The sequence below is a fragment of the Giraffa tippelskirchi genome, chromosome 8 (assembly GCF_054371585.1).
Source record: "Giraffa tippelskirchi isolate mGirTip1 chromosome 8, T2T-mGirTip1v1.2.pri, whole genome shotgun sequence".
In the NCBI taxonomy this organism is placed as follows: Eukaryota; Metazoa; Chordata; class Mammalia; order Artiodactyla; family Giraffidae; genus Giraffa; species Giraffa tippelskirchi.
This window is the reverse complement of record NC_137282.1, coordinates 129,526,668-129,536,742: the sequence shown is the minus strand read 5'-3', so window position 1 is coordinate 129,536,742 and position 10,075 is coordinate 129,526,668. Positions and strand designations below refer to the sequence as shown.

Genomic DNA, 10,075 nt, shown 5'->3' with positions numbered 1-10,075 from the left:
ACCGGATGCCATGATCTTCATTTTTTAAATGTTGAGTTTTAAGCCATCTTTTTCACTCTCCTCTTTCACTTTCAAGAGGCTCTTTAGTTGCTCTTTGCTTTCTGCCATAAAGGTGGTGTCCTCTGCGTATCTGAGGTTACTGATATTTCTCCCAGCAATCTTGATTCCAGCTTGTGCTTTATCTAGCCCGGCATTTCACATGATGTACTCTACATGTAAGTTAAATAAGCAGGGGGACAGTATACAGCCTTGATGTACTTCTTTCCCAATTTTGAACCAATCTGGGCCTCTGTTAAATAACCAGTCTGGGCCTCTGTTTTTTCTCAGGAAAACTGGGAACTATAACCTGCCTCAAAGATTAGCATGTGGGGCCCAGGGCCACAAGGGTGGCGGGTACATTATGTTCCTTCGACTCACTCTAGGTAACACTTGACAATAACTCACTGAAGTTCCAGTGAGAACTTTGGACAGCTGTCATTTTCCAGGTCAGAGCCTGACCATTTAGTGCCCCCTGTCTACAGCTCGCTCCAGGAGATTGGAGGCAGTGGTAACCTAAGATTTACCTGAGAAGAGGCCTCATTTGAATAATTGTTTACATTCCAATCCTTTGTCTCTCTTAATCTTCTCATCAGCCTAAAGAAGGAGAACTCAAATTCCTGTTTTGCATGGATAATCTTTCGGTCCATTGACTTGCCTGAAGTCACAGAGCTGGGCTGCCCTTCAAATCTCGAAGACCTCATCCCCCACTATGGAGGCAGCCTTCCAAGCTCTGGGCCTCCAGGTCAGCAGCAGGTACCACGTGAGTCAGAGTATCCAGCTTGGCCTGACTCCAAAGGACCACTCTTGAGATTCCTCCTTAACTGGCAGTGACCCTCCCTCCAGTGTCTTTCTGTTCCTGGTTCTGAGCAAACTCTTTAACTGAGCTCCACTGGAGCACCCCAGAACCCCCAAACCTACCTCTCAACTCAGCACAGAATGTTACAGCTGAAGAGAATTCATTCCTTTAGGGAGAATCTATTGAGCACCTATGCTAAGCCAAGTACCATTTAGCCATTGAATATTAGTGATGATCTAATGATTAGATTCTAATCCAATAGCTTAAACCCTGGCTGTGTTATTAGAATCACAGGGGCTCTTTCAAAGTATGTTACCCAGATCTTACTCCAACCAATGAAATCAGAATCTTTGCAGAGGGAAAGGAGGTGAGACCAGCTATCAGAATTTTATTTAAAAACTTCCTAGATGGGGACTTCCCTGGTGATCCAGTGGTTGAGAATCCGTCTTTCAATGCAGGGGACTCAGGTTTAATCTCTGATGGGGGAAGTAAGATCCCACATGTTGCAGGGCAACTAAGTCTGAGCACCACAACTAGAGAGCCCATGCTCCACTAAAGAGAAGCCTGCACACAATTCAACTAGAGAAAGTCTAGGCACCACAATGAAGGCCCAGCACAGCCAAAAATGAAAACTAGTTTTAAAAAATTAAAAGAAAAACTCCCCAGATGATTTTAATGTTCTCCCAGGATTGAGAAGCTCTGATCTAGTTGAAACAGAGACCCCCTCACGTTACAGAAGAAGGAACTGCAACCCAGAGATGGGCATTGCTTTGCCCAAAGTCACAAATCTGAGCCTGGTTCCTCCACCTTCAAACCCCCAGTGCTCTTTATGAAGTTAATTGGTAAGAATTTACTAAAAGCATCCTTAGATGAATGTGGGGTAGGGCAGAGAGAAAGGTGCTGAGTGTGGTGGATACATTTGAGATGGTTTCCCTACCCACTGTTCTTCCTGAAGATGGACAGCCTAGGTAGCTGTCTTGGAACCACATGACTCACCTTGGTAAACCTGACTGGACCAGGACAGGAAACCTCAACTAAGATGAGCCATTGAGATGGGCTGGCTAGGCATTGGAATTAGGATGACTCGGTTGGTAAAGAGCCTGCCTGCAATGCAGGAGACCCGGGTTTGATCCCCAAGTTGGGACGATCCCCTGAAGAAGGGAATGGCAACCCGCTGCAGTACTCTTGCCTGGAGAATTCCATGGACAGAGGAAGCAGGCAGGCTGCAGTCCATGGGATCGCAAAGAGTCAGACATGACTGTGGGACTAACTTTCACTTCACTTTGACTTTATTAAAGGATGAAGACAGTGAGCTGTGGGGACCTAAACCTGAAGTCATGGAGGTTTGGGAGCGGTGGCGGGTATTGGGGTCATGTGTAAGCCAGAGGGTGGGGAGAGGAAGGAGGTATGCAGAGAGAAGGAGGAGAACAGAGAAGACCTCTGGCGAGAGAGGGGGAGATATGACTGGGCAGTTGCTGTTTCCGCTGATAGCTGCATCCTTTCATTGAACCTCACCTTTTGTAACTGCTAGGTTCTTTGACACTCAAAGGGCCTTGACCAATATGAGTATGGGGAACAGTTCATGCAAAAGCCTGCAGGCACCAAAGACCCTTAGGTGCCCCTTACCTTGTCCCCAACCCTTGACAGTGTCCCTCTGAAGCCTGAGTTCCCTGTCATTCAAAGTATTCATGTCTCCCTCTTGGAGATGTCAGCAAGTTGATCTCATCCGTCCTACTCAACCACATGATTCTGAATTTCCAAAATGAGTGGGCAGAGAAGTATTTTAAGATTGTTTTTTCTTTTTCTTGGCATCCAGTGCCCCTTGCCGGACACCTGGTCCCTGGCAAGGAAGCCTGTACCCCTGGGGATGGGAGTGGGGCGCCCAGTAAACAAAGAGCACCAGAAAGTTCCTTGATCCCCGCCCCCAACATCAACGCACACGTCCCCACGGCAGGAGAGTGGCAGGGGTGTGAAAACAATGGGAGCCTATGAGTCATGGGGGTAGGCAGGATAACGTTTCCCCAGAAAGGTTCCCTCTAGCCATGTCCGGAGTCACTGACGTAGGCAGCTGCCAGGCAGTGACACCTGGAAAGACCTTCAGTTCTGGGCAGTCACTTGCCCTGCCCTGGATGACCTAGATTTTCTTTTTTATCTTTTAATTCAACTTTTATTTTTAGCAAAGTGATATATGTATATAAATACTTTTGAAAAGTCAAATAATACTACACAGAGTATCGGAAAACAGCAATTGCCTGCCTCACCCTTCCCCACCTCCAGTCCCCAGAGGCAACTTCTTTTAGACTTTCCAGCCATTTCTTCCTATTTTTCTTCTACTTCTTTAATAATATATAGTTATTTTTGAAAATTCATTATTTTTTCAATTTATTTATTTGGTTGCCCTGGGTCTTAGTTGCGGCACAAGGGGATTTTTAGTTGCGACATGTGAGATCTAATTCGGTGACCAGTGTTCAAACCTGAGCCCCCTGTACTGGGAGCTCAGAGTCTTAGCCACTGGACCGCTAGAGAAGTCCCTCCCGTTATTATTTTTGTTATTCTACTATGAAAGTGAAAAGTGTTAGTCTCTCAGTGATGTCCGACTCTTTGTGACCCCATGGACTGTAGCCGGCCAGGCTCATCTGTCCATGGAATTCTCCAGGCAAAAATACTGGAGTGGGTTGCCATTCCCTTCTCCAGGGGATTTTCCCAACCCAGAGATCAAACCCGAATCTCCCACATTGCACGCAGATTCTTTACCATCTGAGCCATCAGGGAAGATTACTTTAGTTAATACTATATATTATCTTCCTATCACAAAAAAGAGAGATTAGCTCCATTCTTTTTTCTCTGTCACCCAAAATAGTTCTCAACTCAATGTCAATACTATTATAACTATGTAAATATTTTTAATGTACTTGAGTACACTTATTTTTTCTTGCATGATTTTTTTTTCAAGTTTTTTGTTTGCTTAACTGGGTGTGTTCCTGTTACTAATTAACTCTCAAACTCCCTGCTATATTTGTAAAACCTCCCTCAGAAGGATAATCTATCAGTCCCAGTTTTTCTTTTTTTTTTCTTGGTATATAAAAAGACCTGCTATCAGAACCAAATATTTTCTGCTCCTGCCTGGCTGGACGGTTACTCTCTAGGACAGCTTGTATCCTGAAGTGTCTCTTCACCATTGATTGGGAATTCCCTTTGCCTTCTTCCTATATCAGGCCCCTTCTTTTCTTTTCTTTTTTTCTTTTTAAAAATAAATATTTATTTATTTATTCTTGGCTGCATGGGGTCTTAGTTGAAGCACACAGGCTTTGTTGCCCTGAGGTGGGATCTTATTTTCCCAACCAGGGATTGAACCCATGTCCCGTACATTGGAAGGTGGATTCTTAACCACTGGACCACCAGAGGAGTCTCCCGTTTTCTGAAAACCATCCTTTCTGTTTTTCTTTGTTTACTTTCTTGGTTGAAGGATTATGTCCTTCAGTAGCCTTTTGAGAAATGGTGCAAGGGTGGTAAAAATTTTTAGACCTTGTATGTCTTAAAATATTTTTTTCTACTTTCATCTTGACTGATAGCATGGCTGGGTATCTAATTCTAGGTTGGAAATTTTTTCCTTCAGAATTTTGAGAGTTTTTCCCCTTTGTCTTCTAGCTTCCTGAATGGTTGTAGAGAAGTTTAATGATATTCTAATTCTTGGGTCTTTTTATTTTTTTCCTCCTTCTCTCTCTCAGAAATCTTTTCAGAATTTCTTTATTCCCCAGTGCATTGGTTGGTGTATTTTCTCACTCACAGTGCTGGGTCCACAGGCTCCCGTTAATCTAGAAGCTCATTTCTTTTGTTTCCTTTCTGTGCTTGTTATGTTCTATCTTTTTTGTTGTTGTTATGCTGCAAAAAGCTTTATTGTTTCCATTTGGTCCAAGGCTTGAGAGAGGGCTCCAGGGTGTTAAAAAGCTGCCTAGTGGCTGCAGAGAGGGACTTCAGGCAGCCCTGATGTTAGGTGGGTTCTTCAAAGGCCACTGGTCTCCAGAAGCTCCTAGTCGTGCTTGAGGATGAGCCTTTTGAAGAGATATTCGCCCAGCCCAGCCTGGGGACCAGCCAGCCTGCAGAGGTTGGTCAGGTGGTCACCCATCTTCTTGATGAGTTTCACTTCCTCATCTAGGAAGTGGTTCTCTAGGAAGTCACAGATGTGGGGGTCTCCGCGGGCAGAAGCCAGGCCATGCAGATCCAACAGGGCTTGATTCAGGTTCTTCTCTACGAGAAGAGCGGCTTCCATCGCATCCTGGGTTTTACCCCATTCATCTTGAGATGGCTTCTGCACGTCCAGGAAGAGGGCGCAGCCGCCACGCTGGTTTTGCAGTTTCAAGAGACGCTCCACGCCCTTGCGCTTCTCCTTGGCCAATTTGCGAAAAAAGTGACCCACACCCTCCAGGGCCACATCGTCGCGGTCGAAATAGAAGCCCATAGAGAGGTAGGTGTAGGAGGCCCGCAGTTGCATGTTAACCAGGCGGTTGACGGCGGCCTCCACCTCGGTAGAATAATTCTGACGAATCTGGGAGCTCATGATTGGTCGGTAATAAGGAGTTAAAAAATGGTGGCTGGTCCCAGTGATCGCGGACAGCTGAGTGGCTGACTCCGGAGGTTGCGACTGGAAAAAAGGTTGGAGGGTAGTCAGAGGCTGGAGCAAGGGGCGTCCCTGGGTCTGTTCCGTCCAAGCACTGTTTTTTTTTTTTTTAATAAATTTATTTATTTTAGTTGGGGGCTAATTACTTTACAATATTGTAATAGTTTTTGCCATACATTGACATGAATCAGCCATGGGTTTACATGTGTTCCCCTTCCTGGACCCCCCACCCACCTCCCTCCCCATCCCATCCCTCTGGGTCATCCCATTGCCCCGGCCCTGAGCCCTTGTCTCATGCATCGAACATGGAATGGTGTTCTGTTTCACATACGATAATATACATGTTTCAATGCTATTCTCCCAGAACGTCCCACCCTCACCTTCTCCCTCAGAGTCCATAAAATTGTTCCATGCATCTGTGTCTCTTATTCTGTCTCGCATATAGGGTTATCGTTACCATCTTTCAAATTCCATATATATGCATTAGTATACTGTATTGTTGTTTTTCTTTCTGGCTTACTTCACTCTGTATAATGGGCTCCAGTTTCATCCATCTCACTGTTGAAGCAAGAGACAGATCCGCGGGGCCGCCGAGCGCACTTCTGTTTTATCTTTTTGAATTAGACCTCTTTGATTGGCTCTCTGACTTTCTAATCTTTACTTTTTGTTACCTTATCCTACTTTCAAAATGATTTTTTAAATTTTATATCCTATTGGTTAAAAAGAAAGTCTCTATTTTTTATTTATTTTTTTCCCAACTTTTTATTTTAAAAAATTGCTAATACACAGAAAAGTTGAAAAAAAAAAAGTACACTTAGCATTCTTTTCCCTACCATCTAGGTCAGCACTCTTCAATAGAAATAAAATGTGAGCCACATATGTAATTTTAATTTTTAATTTTTTCTGTTTTTTTGTTGTAATTTTAAGTTTTATAGTAGCCACATTAAACTGGTTAAGAGAAATAGGTAAACTTAATTTTAATATTTTACTTATATCAAAATATCAATTCTACATGCAATCAAAACAAAAATTATTAATGAGATGTTTTTCATTCTTTTTTATTGTACTAAGTCTTTGAAATTCAGTGTGTATGTTATACTCATAGTGTATCTCAACCCAGCTGATGTCAACACAGCTTCTATGTCAAGTGCATAGAAGCCACATGTGAAAAGTAACTATTGTGTTAGATAGTGTAGAACTAGATTGAACAATTGTTAATGATATATCTATCTATGAACTGCCTGTACATTTTGGCAGAATTATTAGAAAGAAATTTGCAGACCATACTATACATGATTTTTAAATACTTGAGACTGCAGAATCTAAAATTAAGGACATTCAGTTACATAATCACACTTGAGAAAATTAATAATAAACCCCTAATATCTTTAATATCCTGGCCATATTCAAAATTTCCCCAGTTGTGTCCGACTTTTCTTTTATAGCTGATCTATTTGAACTAGGATCCTAGCTTAACTTTCTTTGGTCGGTAGGTCTCTTTAGTCTTCTTTTTTTTGACCATCTTGTGTGGCTTGCCGGATCTTAGTTCCCTGACCACAGATTGAATCTGGGTCCTCGGCAGTGAAAATGCTGAGTCCTAACCACTGGACTGCCAAGGAATTCCTTCTTAGTCTTTGCGTCTATAATAGTTTCATGTTTTTGTTTCTACAACATTGACATTTTAAGGATCTAGGCAAGTTGTCTTGTAGAATGCCCTCATTCTGTATTTGTCTGATTCTTTCCTCACGATGTCATTTAATTTTATCCCTCTTCCCCTACCTGCTGTATTTACTGCAGACTGGAAGTTAGATTATGGTAAAATTCAGGTGAAATATTTTTTGCAAGGATGTTAAATAGGTTGTTATCATATTTTTAATTTTCAAGAGCTATTTCTTGTTCTGTGAATGTTACTTTCTTTAGCATCCTAGTCTTGTTGCAAAGGTTGCAGTATTTTTATTCTCTCTGAGGATATTAATTATCTCAGAGACAAAAAAAAAAATATTCTGCTTTCTACATTATCTCTTGAGTTGTTTTTTTTTTCTTATTTGCTTATTCTGGCTTCTCTTTTTTCACAGTGACACCTCTCTTGCAATGCCCTGTGGTCGTTGGTTGTCTATTTATATTAATATTTAAAACTAAGGCGCTGAAAGGATTTGGTGACAAACTTTTTTTCTTGTTTTGGTGACTTTTTCATTGAGAAACCATTATTGTATTGATTCATTTACTTATCTATCTATTTACTTCTGGCTGTGCTGGGTCTTCATGCTGCTTGTAGCCTTTCTCTAGCTGCAGCGAAAGGGGCTACGCTTCATTGTGGAGCGCAGGCTCGAGAGTGCATGGGCTTCAGTGGTTGTGGTGCACGCATGCCAAGTCGCTTCAGTCGTGTCTGACTCTTTGCGACCACATGGACTGTAGCCTGCCAGGGTCCTCTGGCTATGGGATTCTCTAGGCAAGAATACTGGAGTGGGTTGCCATGCCCTCCTCCAGGGAATCTTCCTGACCCAGGGGTCAAACCTGTGTCTCTTATGTCTCCTGCATTAGCAGCAGGTTCTTTTTTTTTTTTAATAAATTTATTTATTTTAGTTGAGGGCTAATTACTTTACAATATTGTAGTGTTTTTTGCCATACATTGACATGAATCAGCCCTGGGTTTACATGTGCTCCCCATCTTGAACCCCCTCCAACCTCCCTCCCCATCCCATCCCTCTGGGTCATCCCATTGCCCCAGCCCTGAGCGTTTGTCTCATGCAGCAGGCAGGTTCTTTACCACTAGTGCCACCATGGGCTTAGGTGCCCAACATGGGGGATCTTAGTTCCCAGACCAGGGATCGAACCCATGTCCCCTGCATTGGGAGGTTGATTCTTTAGCACTGGGCCACCAGGGAAGTCCCTGAGAAATCTTTAAATGCCGGTATCTGTAGGACTCTTCTCTTGGGACAGTTTCCCTAGAGAGAATCCCTGGAATTTGCTGGGGGCAATAAACCTGTTTCCAATGTTCTGATGCTGAATGGGGAAGGGCTCATGGAAACTTACCCTTTGGTGTTCAGAATTGCACTTAATCCTGTGCTTCAGCTGTGTAATCGTCTCTGTTGGTAAGCCAGCCCATTTTCTGCCAGAGTGGGGAAGGCAGTGTCCAGCTGTGCAAGAAGTGGGAGGGGATCTGGGGTTTTCACAGTCCCTTAAACCCACTTCCAAGCAGTTCTCTTCAGCCCCACCCCCAGCAACCTCCCTCTTAGAGGGATCTGGCGTTTCCAAGTGCAAGGCGCCCTGAAGCAGCACCTTCTTAGTGTATCCTGCCCATCCTCCCACCCCCGCCTCCCCACCCAGGCAGTTAAGGTACAGCTTCTGCCAGGCTAAGTAACTGTTCATTCGTTTTTGGCTCCCAAAATCTTACTACTGCACACCTTCACACTTCTTGTCCCTGGGGACTGTGCCTCATTGTGATCATCTTGGTGGTATAGGAGACCACAGAGATAAAAGTGGTCAGCCCTTGTGCTTTCTCATCAGCAGTGACCCATTCTCTGGAGGTAAAAATTGAGGCTTAGAGAAACTTTGAGGAGATCCCATATCCAAATTCCAACTCAGTTACTAAGACAGCAGCATGGCCAGAGACCTGGGAGAAGCTTGAAACCTAAATTCTCTGCTCTGTGGTCTGGCTCCTGGGGAGCAGGGAAGCCAGGACCTTGACTTTGATGCTAACGTGGCCCCTTTACCCAGTTATATCTCCAGACTCCAGCACAGCACTCCTGCCTGTCTGCTTGCTCGCTCTGTCTTCCAGGGCCTGGCCCTCACTCTGTCTCTAAACTTCCCTCTTTTGCTACTTTTCTTTCTTTTCTCTTGTCTGTCTCATTTTCTTATTCCCAGTATCTCTTCTTCTCTTTTTCTTCCCTCTCACCCTGTTTCTGTCTTTTTGTTTCTCCCCATTCTTTCTCTCTCCCTCGCTCCCTTTATCCATCCCTGTCTTCTTCATTTGGTAAATCAGGACCTTTTTGATCTACACTGGTGATTCTCAGCCAGGACTGAGTTTTCCCTGCTCCCCCAGGAAACACCTGCTGCTGGGGAGGCGGTTGGTGCCACCGACAGCTGGTGGGGAGAGTTCAGGGACGCTGCAAAACAAGCTGTGCTGTGCAGGTTAGGCCCCGCAACAAAGAATCCCCCAGCCCAAAATGTCAGTAGCGCCGAGGCTGAGAAACCCGGGTCTCCTGTAACCCCTACTTCACACATCATCTCTAGTTAGTCCCTCTCAGAGAAGACAGTGGAGAGCAGAGGTCCAGAAGAGGGGCCACTGCCAACAGCTGGCTGTGCTGTGTAGCCCAGGCAGTGGCTGGGATGCAGTCTTGGGAATCTGCTGGTGTTTTGTTTTGGCCTTGAAAGTGAAACTGCTAGCTGCTCAGTCATGTCCAACTCTTTACCATCCCATGGACCACCAGGCTCCTCTGTCCATGGGATTTCCCAGACAAGAATACTGGAGAGGGTTGCTATTTCCTTCTCCAGGGGATCTTCCTGACCCAGGAATCAGACTTGGGTCTCCTGCACTACAGGCAGATTCTTTACCATCTGAGCCATCAGGTAAGGTCTGATACTTTCTTAGGGTCAGACAATCTGGTGGGAAAGCTCTCCCT

General features: G+C 44.3%; 1 pseudogene; it reads right to left on the bottom strand.

Moving 5' to 3' along the window:
- Positions 1–4,865: 4,865 nt before the first annotated feature.
- Positions 4,866–5,393, bottom strand: LOC145519009 (ferritin light chain pseudogene; annotated as a pseudogene).
- Positions 5,394–10,075: the final 4,682 nt, after the last annotated feature.